Source organism: Manis pentadactyla, chromosome 12, assembly GCF_030020395.1.
Source record: "Manis pentadactyla isolate mManPen7 chromosome 12, mManPen7.hap1, whole genome shotgun sequence".
Taxonomy (NCBI): domain Eukaryota; kingdom Metazoa; phylum Chordata; class Mammalia; order Pholidota; family Manidae; genus Manis; species Manis pentadactyla.
The window spans coordinates 19,296,714-19,311,312 of NC_080030.1; the positions used below are offsets into that span (position 1 = coordinate 19,296,714).

General features: G+C 39.8%; 1 pseudogene; it reads right to left on the reverse strand.

Moving 5' to 3' along the window:
• Positions 1–9,469: 9,469 nt before the first annotated feature.
• LOC118908557 (polypeptide N-acetylgalactosaminyltransferase 1-like) lies at positions 9,470–12,162 on the reverse strand (annotated as a pseudogene).
• Positions 12,163–14,599: the final 2,437 nt, after the last annotated feature.

Below are 14,599 nucleotides of genomic sequence, written 5' to 3' on the forward strand. Positions count from 1 at the left end.
ATAGTAGGTTGAGGATTTTCAGGAATGTGAGGGATTCAGGAATGTACCATCTGCCCTGCCCCCAAGGTGGGCTGGGTTGTTGTCTGTTTGCTGGGACTGTTTACAATGAAGTCACAGGTTATGCTGAGATACCCTTTCTTATTTGCAGAACACTCAGACATTCCAGGCCAAGTTGCTCCTGGCCTTTCAAGCTTTAACTGATCTCACTGAAGATGTCTATATTCCTGGTCTGTTATTTTTACCCTAGAGAATTAGGGTGACCTTAACTTTGCATAATGCTTAACACAGAGTTTCCATAGGGACTTCTTTGTACATTGTTACATTGCTCTGACCATAAATATCCTGCCTTGATTTTTCCAGAGGCCTCACCCTACTCTGACTACACCCACAGTCCCTGTCTCATAACCACTTGAGTTGATCTAAGACAATTACAAATTCTCAGTCTCAGCTCCCTCATGAATAATATGCAAAGATTAGTAACTGATTTTCTCACAAGAGCTACTGTGAAAAACAAATGAAAATACATGTGTCAAGACAAGAAAAACTTGCAAAATTTGAATTACTGTACACAGGCAAATTAAGGTCACTCATTCTTAAGATCAGTTTTGTTTTGTTACTTTCTTTTGCACTTGGCAGAAACCAAAAATGAATATTAAATGAACACATGCATTTGAAAAATAATTATGGTCTTCTGATAGGTCGTTTTAGATATCCACTAAATATTATTTCATTACCATATATCAATATATTTGTCCGTGATGTTAAAATATTTTGACTTTGTATAACTGGATTGTGAAGAGTCAATGATAGTATTTCTCTTTACATATCCAGTCTACAAGTATTTATTGAGCAGCTATTAGACCCATGGCATTATTCATTTAGGTCCCAGGAAATACAAAGATATATAATCTCTGCCCATAGTGCATTTAGATTTCGGTGAAGACATGTGATAAGTTTGCAGGTAGATAAATATTACATATTTATAAGTAAGTGAAAAACAAGCAAAAGAAGTGAGAAACAAGTGCTGCAGGTTTAATGGAGAAAAAAATCTTTCCTGAAATGTGGATGCACTAAATTCACAGAAGGGATAGCATTTGAGGGCAATGTTCAGAGTGAAGAGAATTACTGCTGGATCAGACGGTTTCCTTTTGAACATCAGCATCAGAAGAAGTACATTTCCACCAACAGTATTAATTACCGAGTTTCTCATATCAGCTGCTTTCTGCTTGTTACTTCACTTAATCCTCACAAGAGCCTTGCTCAATGGGTGTTGTTATTATCCCCATTTTATAGATGAAGAGACTGTGTTTAGAGAGCATAAGCGTTTCCTAAGGTCACACAGTAGTAACTAGTAGTCAGTAGTCTATCCTAGAAGTCATGTCTTTGTTTCTTTGGGGTGTTCTCTCCCCCTACCATGTTAATGGTCTCTTGATCCCAGACAGCAGGAGCAACTCAAAGCCAAGGCATCGGTTGGGGAACTGTAGGGTGGTGCATGGGGGGCAGTTCTGATTTGGGGGTCTGGATAGGGAGAAGGCAGCACTAGAGGTAAGGTTATTCTTCAGGCAGGGTTCCAGCAGGAAAGTGATGGCACAACCCTTAACAAAGAACTTAACAAAGTTTAACAAAAGCATGCTGTACATAGTGTGGGCAGACTTGAGGGAAAATGACAAAGGACAGTGAAGTACTTCAACTCCACATTAGGAAGCCAAATCAGGAGGCTTTGCAACCCTTATGGGCACCAGAAGGACAGTCACACTGAGGCCGAGGAAGCTGCAGCCGCACGGGGGAGCCAGTGGCACAAGAAGGGGGGCTTCTGACACAGGATTAGCTGGGAAGGGACTGGCTGGGTGTGTAAATATCTCAACGTATCTTTTCTCCTACTCTCTGAACATCTGTTGGTATCTCCTGTTGGCTTAATTTGACCAGAAGGACAAGTGTATTAGTTATCTGTTGCTGTGTAACAAATTACTATAAACTTAGTGGCCTGATGCCCCTTTCTTATTTCAGTTTCTGTGGGTCAGGAATCCTGGAATAGCTTAGCTGTGGTTCCCTACTCAGGATCTCTCGAGGCTGCAGTTATGGTGCTGGCCAGGGCAGCAGCCTCATTTAAGGCTTAGGGCACTCTTCTGCTTATGGGTTGTTGGCAGAATTCATTTCCTTACAGCTGTAGAACTCACTCATGATCCTTTCTTTCAGAAACTCTAACACAGTATCTTTCTGATTAGTAGACCCTCTTCTAAAAGACTTGCCTGGTTATATTAGGCCCACCAAGGATAATCTCCCTTTTGATTAACTCAAATCCAACTGATTAGACACTTGAATTACATCTGCAAACTCTCATCCCTGTTGCCATAAAATATAAACCTAATAAGGGAAGTAATATCGGTAATATCCTATCATATTCATAGATCCAGATCATACTTAAAGGGCGCAGATTATGCAGAGGCTGGGAATCTCAGTCTAAGCAATCCATTGAGATCAACCTCCCAGGCACAGAGCAACTTAAAGAGTAGATCTAGGTGCTCCACATCACTAATCGTCAGGGAAATGCAAATTAAAACCACAATGAGATATCACCTCACACCAGTAAGGATGGCCAGCATCGAAAAGACTAAGAACAAATGCTGGCAAGGATGCAGAGAAAGGGGAACCCTCCTACACTGCTGGTGGGAATGTAAGCTAGTTCAACCATTGTGGAAAGCAATATGGAGGTTCCTCAAAAAACGAAAAATAGAAATACCATTTGACCTGGGAATCCCACTCCTTGGAATTTACCCAAAAAATACAACTTCTCAGTTCAAAAAGACATATGCACCCCTTTGTTTATTGCAGCACTTTTTACAATAGCCAAAATATGGAGGCAACCTAAGTGTCCATTAGTAGATGAATGGATAAAGAAGATGTGGTACATATGCACAATGGAATACTATTGAGCCATAAGAAGAAAACAAATCCTACCATTTGCAACAACATGGATGGAGCTAGAGGGTATTATGCTCAGTGAAATAAGCCAGGCAGAGAAAGACAAGTGCCAAATGATTTCCCTCATTTGTGGAGTAAAACAATGAAGCAAAACTGAAGGAACAAAATAGCAGCAGACTCAGAGACTCCAAGAATGAAGTAGAGGTTACCAAAGGGGAGGGGTGTGGGAGGGCAGGTGGGGAGGGAGGGAGAAGGGGATGGAGGGGTGTTATATTTAGTTGACATGGTGTGGGGGATCACAGGGAGAACAGTGTAGCACAGAGAAGGCAAATAGTGAATCTGTGGCATCTTGCTGCACTGATGGACACTGACTGCATTGGGCTATGGGTGGGGACTTGATAATATGGGTAACTGTAGTAACCACATTGTTTTTTCATGTGAAACCTTCATAAGAGTGTATATCAATCATACCTTAATAAAAAAATAAAAAAAAACAAGAGCAGACCTAGGGTGCACAGAGAGAATGTCCACCATCGTAAATCTTGAAGGGTAAGCAGACTCCAGGACCTGAAGACTCTTGACTGCTGGTCTAAGGTACTTGGACTCTATCTTATATAGCAGAAATAATTTTACCAGATGAATGATAGGGTTGGATATACAAGTTAGGAGATGTTGGAGATGCATGGTAGAGAGTGGTGGTGGGGAAGAGGGAGTCGAGAGAGACTTGAGGCAAAGGGAACAGGCAGAAGCCTTTGTAATTATAAATGCGAGTGGTAACAGGGGCTTTTTAAAGTCCACATGAAGAAGCAGCCAATGTCAAAGTTATAAAGGAGATCAGATTTGCAGGTATAGCATGGAGGTGGGTAACAGAGCTATGGGGAGGGGAAAGATCAACAATATGTATAGGTTTTACAGCTTGGGTGACAATAAACTAGTGGTGCTGTTAACAGTGATGAGTGTGAATGGCGGCCAGATGGGAGATGCCTGGGTGGTTCTTTCTTTGGAAATACCTGTGAGGCCCTGATTAAACATTCTCCTCTAAGTGTAGAGCAGGGAATCAGACTTGGGCCTGGAGTTCAGGGAAAGGATTAGGGGTATGGGGTATAGATTTCTGAGCTAAGGCTTAGCCATTTGAGGAAGAAAAGATCACCAAGGAAGGCACAGAAGTTGCTGTGGAAAATGTTCCAGAGAAGTGATTAACAGACACTGGTGATTTGTCTTAGGATTTGTAAGATGGGAGATTTCAGAAGACAGGTCCACAGTCATCAGCACTGGTGAGGACTGGAGGACAATGGACAGACCCTAAGAGGTAGCAAGAGCTCCTTGGAGGTGCTTCTACACCACAGGCAGAGAAGAATGAAGCGGCAAGGAGCCCACATGGAATGGAAGTGTCGGTGAGGTGCAGGCGTTGAGTAGATGAGGGAGAGAATGTAAAGAGAAGGAATTATCAGTATTGGAAAAGTATCTCCACGGTTCATGAAATAGCTGAAGTTTATCTGGAGACCTTTAACAAAATCAACAAAGGGTTTGCACATCGGTTTTGTCAGAGAATTTCTGTGTGGTCATTTACTTTTTACAAGAAGGAGTCTCCCAGGAGAATAGTTTACTTTTGTTCTTTTTTTCTTTCAGTTCCCTTTCCATTTACTTTTTAAAAATTCATTTTATTAAAATTGATCTACAATTACATGAAGAACATTATGGTTACTAAACTCCCCCCTTCACCAAGTGCCCCCCCACAAACCCCATTACAGTCACTGTCCATCAGCATAGTAAGATGCTGTAGACTCACTACTTGTCTGTGTTGCACAGCCCTCCCCATGTCCCCCCCACATTATACATGCTAATTGTAAGGCCCCCTTTCTTTTTCCCTGCCCTTATCCCTCCCTTCCCACCCATCCTCCCCAGTCCCTTTCCCTTTGGTAACTGCTAGTCCATTCTTGGATTCTGTGATTCTGCTGCTGTTTTGTTCCTTCAGTTTTTCTTTTTTCTTATACTCCACAGATGAGTGAAATCATTTGGTACTTGTCTTTCTCCGCCTGGCTTATTTCACTGAGCATAATACCCTCCAGCTCCATCCATGTTGTTGCAAATGGTAGGATCTGTTTTTTTCTTATGGCTGAGTAATATTCCATTGTGTATATGTACCACATTGTCTTTATCCATTCATCTACTGATGGACACTTAGGTTGCTTCCATTTCTTGGCTATTGTAAATAGTGTTGCGATAAACATAGGGGTGCACCTGTCTTTTTCAAACTGGAGTGCTGCATTCTTAGCGTAAATTCCTAGAAGTGGAATTCCTGCGTCAAATGGTATTTCTATTTTGAGCTTTTTGAGGAACCTGGACAGGGTTCCTCAAACCTTCTAGGGTAAATTCCTAGAAGTGGGATTCCTGGGTCAAATGGTATTTCTATTTTGAGCTTTTTGAGGAACCTCCATACTGCTTTCCACAATGGTTGAACTAATTTGCATTTCCACCAGCAGTGTAGGAGGGTTCCTCTTTCTCTGCAACCTTGCCAACATTTGTTGTTGTTTGTCTTTTGGATGGTGGCGATCCTTACTGGTGTGAGGTGATACCTCATGGTGGTTTTAATTTGCATTTCTCTGATGACAAGCGATGTGGAGCATCTTTTCATGTGTCTGTTGGCCATCTGAATTTCTTCTTTGGAGAACTGTCTGTTCAACTCCTCTGCCCATTTTTTAGTTGGATTATTTGCTTTTTGTTTGTTGAGGTGCATGAGCTCTTTATATATTTTGGATGTCAACCCTTTATCGGATCTGTCATTTATGAATATATTCTCCCATACTGTAGGGTACCTTTTTGTTCTATTGATGGCATCCTTTGCTGTACAGAAGCTCTTCAGCTTGATATAGTCCCACTTGTTCATTTTTGTTTTTGTTTCCCTTGCCCAGGGAGATATGTTCATGAAGAAGTCGCTCATGTTTATGTCCAAGAGATTTTTGCCTATGTTTTTTTCTAAGAGTTTTATGGTTTCATGACTTACATTCAGGTCTTTGATCCATTTTGAATTTAGTTTTGTGTATGGGGTTAGACAGTGATCCAGTTTCATTCTCTTACATGTAGCTGTCCAGTTTTGCCAGCACCATCTGTTGAAGAGACTGTCATTTCCCCATTGTATGTCCATGGCTCCTTTATCATATATTAATTGACCATAAATGTTTGGGTTAATATCTGGGGTCTCTATTCTGTTCCACTGGTCTGTGGCTCTGTTCTTGTGCCAGTAGCAAACTGACTTGATTACTGTGGCTTTGTAGTAGAGCTTGAACTTTGGGAGTGAGATCTCCCCTACTTTATTCTTCCTTCTCAGGATTGCTATGGCTATTCGGGGTCTTTGGTGTTTCCATATGAATTTTTGAACTATTTGTTCCAGTTTGTTGAAGAATGCTCTTGGTAATTTGATAGGGATTGCATCAGATCTGTATATTGCTTTGGGCAGGATGGCATTTTGATGATATTAATTCTTCCTAGCCAAGAGCATGGGATGAGTTTCCATTTATTAGTGTCCTCTTTAATTCCTCTTAAGAGTGTCTTATAGTTTTCAGGGTATAGGTCTTTCACTTCCTTGGTTAGGCTTATTACTAGGTATTTTATTCTTTTTGATGCAATTGTGAATGGAATTGTTCTCCTGATTTCTCTATTAGTTCATTGTTAGTGTACAGGAAAGCCACAGATTTGTGTGTGTTAATTTTGTATCCTGCAACTTTGCTGTATTCTGATATCAGTTCTACTAGTTTTGGAGTGGAGTCTTTAGGGTTTTTTATGTACAATATCATGTCATCTGCAAATAGTGACAGTTCAACTTCTTCTTTACCAGTTTGGATTCCTTGTATTTCTTTGTTTTGTCTAATTGCCATGGCTAGGACCTCCAGTACTATGTTGAAAAACAGTGGGGGGGGGTGGGGGGTGGGCATCTCTGTCTTGTTCCCGATCTCAGAGGAAAAGCTTTCAGCTTCTCACTGTTCAGTATCATGTTGGCTGTGGGTTTATCATATATGGCCTTTATTATATTGAGGTACTTGTCCTCTATACCCATTTTGCTGAGAGCTTTTATCATGAATGGATGGTGAATTTTGTCAAATGCTTTTTCAGCATCTATGGAGATGATCATGTGGTTTCTGTCCTTCTTTTTGTTGATGTGGTGGATGATGTTGATAGATTTTCGAATGTTGTACCATCCTTGCATCCCTGGGATGAATCCCACTTGGTCATGGTGCATGATCCTTTTGATGTATTTTTGAATTCGGTTTTCTAATATTTTGTTGAGTATTTTTGCATCTATGTTCATCAGGGATATTGGTCTGTAATTTTCTTTTTTGGTGGGGTCTTTGCCTGGTTTTGGTATTAGGGTAATGTTGGCTTCATAGAATGAGTTTGGGAGTATTCCCTCCTCTTCTGTTTTTTGGAAAACTTTAAGGAGAATGGGAATTATATCTTCTCTGTATGTCTGATAAAATTCTGAGGTAAATCCATCTGGCCTGGGGGTTTTGTTCTTGGGTAGTTTTTTGATTACCACTTCAATTTCTTTGCTGGTAATTGGTTTGTTTAGATTTTGTGTTTCTTCCTTGGTCATTCTTGGAAGGTTGTATTTTTCTAGGAAGTTGTCCATTTCTTCTAGGTTTTCCAGCTTCTTAGCATATAGGTTTTCATTGTAGTCTCTACTAATTCTTGGTATTTCTGTTGGGTCCATCATGATGTTTCCTTTCTCGTTTCTGATTCTGTTGATGTGTGTTGATTCTCTTTTTCTCTTAATAAGCCTGGCTAGAGGCTTATCTATTTTGTTTATTTTCTCAAAGAACCAGCTCTTGGTTTCATTGATTTTTTTCTATTGTTTTATTCTTCTCAATTTTATTTATTTCTTCTCTGATCTTTATTATGTCCCTCCTTCTGCTGACTTTAGGCCTCATTTGTTCTTCTTTTTCCAATTTCAATAATTGTGATGTCAGACTATTCGTTTGGGATTGTTCTTGCTTCTTCAAGTGTGCCTGGATCGCTATATACTTTCCTCTTAAGACTGCTTTCGCTGCGTTCCACAGAAGTTGGGGCTTTGTGTTGTTGCTGTCATTTATTTCCATATATTGCTGGATCTCCATTTTAATTTGGTCATTGATCCATTGACTATTTAGGAGCGTGTTGTTAAGCCTCCATGTGTTTGTGAGCCTTTTTGCTTTCTTGGTACAATTTATTTCTAGTTTTATACCTTTTTGGTCTGAAAAGTTGGTTGGTAGAATTTCAATGTTTTTTAATTTACTGAGGCTCTTTTTTGTGGCCTAGTATGCGGTCTATTCTGGAGAATGTTCCATGTGCACTTGAGAAGAATGTGTATCCTGTTCCTTTTGGGTGTAGAGTTCTATAGATGTCTATTAGGTCCATCTGTTCTATTGTGTTGTTCAGTGCCTCTGTGTCCTTACTTATTTTCTGTCTGGTGGATCTGTCCTTTGGAGTAAATGGTGTGTTGAAGTCTCCGAAAATGAATGCATTGCATTCTATTTCCTCCTTTAGTTCTGTTAGTATTTGTTTCACATATGCTGGTGCTCCTGTGTTGGGTGCATATATATTTATAATGGTTATATCCTCTTGTCGGACTGAGCCCTTTATCATTATGTAATGTCTTTCTTTATCTCTTGTTACTTTCTTCGTTTTGAAGTCTATTTTGTCTGATACTAGTACTGCAACACCTGCTTTTTTCTCCTATTGTTTGCATGAAATATCTTTTTCCATCCCTTGACTTTTATTCTGTGCATGTCTTTGGGTTTAAGGTGAATCTCTTGTAAGCAGCATATAGATGGGTCTTGTTTTTTTATCCATTCAGTGACTCTATGTCTTTTGATTGGTGCATTCAGTTCATTTACATTTAGGGTGATTATCGATAGGTATGTACTTACTGCCATTGCAGGCTTTAGATTCGTGGTTACCAAAGGTTCCAGGTTACTTTCCTTACTATCTAAGAGTCTAACTTAACTCACTTAGTATGCTGTTACAAACACAATCTAAAGGTTCTTTTCTATTTCTCCTCCTTTTTCTTCCTCCTTCATTCTTTATATATTAGGTATCAAATTATGTACTTTTTGTCTGTCTCTTGATTGACTTTGAGGATAGTTAATGTAATTTTGCACTTGCTTCATAATTAGCTGTTCTACTTTCTTTACTGTGGTTTTATTACTTCTGGTGACAGCTCCATTTACTTTTATAACAGTATTTAATATACTACCAGTTCTAATAAAAAAAAGTCTTGGAAATCTCTTCATTATGACAGCACATTCAGTAGAAATGACTGGTGTGCAAGCAAACCATAGAAGGTGCAGCTCTCTGGAAAGCACATTCTGTTATCTCATTGTCTAAATATTCTTTACATTGATTCTTGATGAAAGATTCTTTCAATCTTGTAAACATCAGTGTGCACAGTCTTGCTCCTATGTATTTTCATGTCCTTGGGCAGCAAGGCTGGTTCACAGCTAGTGAAAAGCAAGAGGACTCTAAACTAAGTTTTAATGGCTGATAAACCTTACATCCTGCAGGAGGAAGGGACTTTTCCTTTTTTGCTACTTAAGAATGTGGCAGAAATGAATGCTGAGGTAGCCCAGTCAATCTTTCTTCTTCTTTTTTTTTGTAAATTTGGTCTCAGAATATTTTTCAAAAAAGCCACTGCTGGGACCAGCTTCCATTGTGGTCTCTAATGCTGGGCACCTGACTGTCCCCTTCTGTGGCTTTATCCAGGCACTGATTACTGTTCACAGGCTGCAGGGTTAATTTCACTGGGTCACACTCCCAAAGTTGGTTGCCTTTTAGGTGGTGGCATTTGAGCATTGTGACCGGGCCATTACGTTTGGAGACATCCAAGCAAAGGTCATCTGTTCTAATTTCTTTCTTAGTGTTAAGAGAAAACCTGATTACATCCCATACCATGACAGTTAAAAATTCCAACTTTTTCATTCTCTTTTCTAGCCATGTTCTCTAGAGTCTGATTTGTTTCCACATTTCTTATCTCTTCCGAAGAGAAATAGTGATGTGGAATCTGGGAATCAGGATAAACATGCTCTCGGTACCAAGAGAAAGGTCTGCATCGAGGCTTGTGTCTTAGACCAAGTCTTGACGATATGTCTCTATAATCTACCTTTGTAACACCTGGAGAAATTATATAGAATAAACTCTTGAATTCATCCATCCACACTTCTGTAAGTCGCCTGTTATTTCTACTGATAATCTGCCCTGTGCCTCCAGGAAATGTGTTAGGTGTGGCTTTCTGAAACACACGTCTAACATGTGAGCAGGTAACAATCTCCAAAGTTGCCCTACATTGCCAAACTCTAAAGGAAATTTCTAGGTTTCCTCCTCTCCAAATATCCGTTCCAGCATCATACATTCCAATTTCCTAAAAGTAATCTGTCTATTGAAAAAAGGCGTCCTGCCATTGTTAGGTGTTCTGACAGGAAGAGCCTGATCACCTTTCCTCCTGTCCATTTCTCTTTGGGGAACAGGATAACCAGCGAAAACTGAGCTTCCAGTTGAAGCCACCATAGGTCATAGCAGAGCCTGCCATGTACTCAAAAGTATCAGCACTGATCACATCAATAATAGGACACCCACTGTTTTCCTGTCATGTCTGATCCTGGCTGAGAGGTTCCAGCCATCCCACTGTACACTCACAGTGAGCCTCTAAGAAGGTGATCACTTGTCCTTTACACACAGCAGCTCCTTTTAATCCAGCTCTGATTGATCCAGAACGTCGTTCCATTCAAATTACATGAACAGCTACTTTTAATTTTTTCACATAACTCTCTAGAGGTCTTTTCAAAGAGTCTCTTTCACTGGCATCATCTACCAGAACAATTTCTTCTACCATGTATTTTGGTGAGCAAGTAATGACACTATGCACAGTTTGCAGAAGTGTGCTCCAAACCTCACTGAGGAAAACAATCACCACACTTGTAGGCAGATTACCTGGGTATACCTTTGCTTTTCACCCCTCTAACCTGACATCTGGTAAAGATCTGCTGAGTGCAATCATCTCACTTGCCATTAAATTGCAGTGACTAATTTTAAACATCTCTTTCATCTTATCCTGATCCTCTGTAGGAATGACGACTGGTCTCCCCATTTGTCCAGGACCTTCATGAGGCTTTTGTACTGGCTCTAGAACAGTCTTTTACGTAAATTGAAAGTGAACTCAGTGAAATTTTTGTTAGGAAGCAACTGAAGTGGGGTTTGGACATGATCATTCTGGAACATACCCTGCAGGAAGAAGGCCTCTCTCCTTTTTCTCATCACATTTGTTGCATTCACTGAAGGAAAGCAGCAGGAGCATACCCACGGGTACCCAATCAAGGAGGTGGCTGGGACCACTTTGCAATACACAAATTTTCTTATGGCACTTTAAGTCAAATGCAAAATCTAAAAAACTATACACAAATATCAAAGATCATGAAAATTATTCCAATCCAGTTTCATCAGAAATCACATTCATAACCCCACAGTGGTTTTTCAAGTGAATTCATGTCCCAAACCCACGTCCCACGTCTCCTCATTCTGGGCTGGCCTGGGCGGGAGCAGGGTGCCATGCAGCCCTTCCCGCGCGGCTCGACAATAGTAAACTTGTATTTTCTAATCAATACCCACGGATTCTTCATGAACTTAAAACTTTATTTGCATGTTTCTGCACCTTATTTTCCCCCCACAATCTGTGGGACCACACTAAGCTCAGTAAGCTGGACAGAGTCACCTCGAAACTCTGAGTCACGCTCACAGGGCCCCTGATGGGACGGACTGAAAATTCTTTTCATCTTGGGTGCCTATTAATTCAGTATGAGAATTTTGCAAAGGTGAGGGTTTGAGGACAGTGACTTAAGAATTATGATAAAAGCACTCTGATTGTAGAGCAGCAATCCAAGAGAATCACAAAGACCAGTGATTCTTAATGAATATTCTCACCTTTGTAAATATTTTAAAACTGGTCTTAAAGGGACACTGAAAGTTTTGCTTTCTGCCCTAATTAATGTAATTTGCTCATTGAGCAGATAATGTGAGGTGTATGTGACTTGAGAGATTTCGAGAAATAACCTGATTCGATTCCCTCCTATTTACCATGACCACTCAATGGCACTAAAGACCAGATGCGGCCCACATGTCAGTGCCCACCACAGCCCCTCGGCCCTGACCCCTCACTGCACATCTGATTGCTGACCTAGGGCTTTCCCCACTTGGGGGGTTTTGTTCCACCCACATGTGTCGCTGGCCAGATGTGCTAGGGCGTTAATACTTTCCAGGAGCAGCCCTCAACTTGTGACCAAGGGGAGTTGTAGAGCAGTACCTCACTGCTCCTGCACCTCTGAGTGGGGTGATGCACGATCTAAACTGACTCCCAAAGTTCTAGTCACCCGAAGTGATAACTGGCTTGAGAACGTAGACTTATGTGGCTGCCTTCCCTTCCTTGCTTCTTGTCTCCACTGCCCTGTGCTTTCTCCACCTCCCTGTAAATTAGGTGCACTCAGCCCTTGCCTTAGACTCAGCTTCTGGAGGAACCCCAAATAAACAGTGGATATTCTACTGACCCAAGACAGCTCCTATCTGAAGGGCCTTTAAGTCACACTCTGCAAAAAATGAAATAGAATTGTTGGCTTTGGAAACTTATTTCCTGCACTTTGTTCATTTACTCATTCGATGACTTTTACTTTTCCCTGCTAAGTTTCTGCACTGCACGTTCCCTGCATTGCTACATTTCTGGGGCTACAAAGATGAATAAAAAGATTTACACCAATTGATCAAATAGAACTTAATACAAGGTACAGAAATTGAACCAACAGAGTTAACACCTCCTCTTGGAGGTCAGAGAAAGTTTCCTGGGAGGACTTAATGAGTTGAATCACGAAAACTAAGCCGGTGTTAGGCAGATAGGCAATGGGGAATGGACTTTCAGGGAGGAGGAACAGCAGGCGTCAAGGCAGGAAAGCATGAAACATCAAGATTCATTAAAGAAATGATGAGCAATTTAGTGTGACTGAACAGAAGACGAGAGAGGGGTGCCAGCATTTGGCTGGGCAAAGGGATTTGGAATTTTCTCTGTAGGATCTACTTTGAGAAAAATCTCTTTGGTAGATGTGAGCTTAATCATGGCTTGGAATAGGGCCAGGTTGGAGGTTGAAGGACAAATGAAAAGGCTGTTGTAACTTTAAGAGATGGGGACTCCTTGAACTCAGCAGAAGCATGCGGTGAAGGAGAAATGATATCAGAAATTGAAACGATAAGATCTGATGGCATGTAATGGGCCAGGGAATCGAAAAAGGAGTTGGAAGGACATTAACCAGTACAGAAAGGACAGAAGGAGGAACATGCTCACTTCACAAGTATATAGAGATTGTGAACATCGTTGAAAAAATTCCTGTGGATTTCAGAATACAAAATTTCAATTCCCAACTGTCAGTGATTATGTCCTTAAGATTATTCTCCCAAGGTCATTCATAAATATATATCCAGGAGTAAACTAAGTCTGCATACAATGGGAAACTAATCATTTTATAATATTAGGGTGCTGTTTTGTGTTTAAACAATTAATTAATAAAAGTCCATCTGCTCTAGTAACCATAATGTTCCTCATGTAATTGTAGATTAATGATACCAAAATAAAAAACAAGTCCAACTGCATATATAAAGTAGCTAACAGATGGGGCAATATTTGCTGGTCTAATCCAGAGTAAAAAACAGTTGTAAGACAATTGTAACTATCATTACACTAAACGCCTTAAAAATTAACTTTAACAAAAGACCTCCTGTTTTTATAACAATCAACTTTTATTAACTTGGTGTTGATTCATCAAATTACAATTTTAGCTTCTTATTAGACAAACACACTATTATTTATACAGTAAAGATGGGGATTTAGGGATGGTAGTTATTTGAATATCCTGATGAATGGAATCACCATATGTAACATTTCAAAGATGAAACCAAAATGCAATTTTACATTTTACTTAATTTATACATTATAAATAATTAGAAGAAAATGTCACTGAAACAATTTAATCTACTTTGAATATTTTAAGTGTGGTTAGGTTCCTAAAATGAGAACGTCAGGACCATGTTGATGACAAAGTATTATCCATGTTCCAGCTGTTAATCTAAAAACGATATAGATTATAGCATATTTGTCCCTACCATTTGAGACATTATGGAATGGTTGTTGCAAAAGAAGGAAAGAAAGAAGGGAGGGAGGGAGACAGGAGGATAAATTCTACTTATTATTTATCTGTCATAAAAGTAATATAAGGAGTAAAGATCTCTGGTTATTTGAGTGTTTTTGTTATTTGAATTAGAGTAAGTTTGACTTTGCTTCACTTTAGCTAAGGAGTTAATATAGTGTCCCAAAGTGCCAAACGTAGAATCAGACAGAACAGGAACTATTTGGCTATGAAAATACCTACACTGAAAAGTGTAAGTACATTTCCTATAATTGGCCTCATTTATTTATGTTAAGTCATTTTCATTATGGAGTTATTGGGAGATATCTGAATTGCATTCCCACAATTGTCCTCCTTCCTTGACAGCAATAAACAAATGAAGCCTATTTATTTATTATCTATCTATCTATCTATCTATCTATCTATCTATCTATCTATCATCTATCTATCTATCTATCTATCTATCTATCTATCTATCTATCTATCTA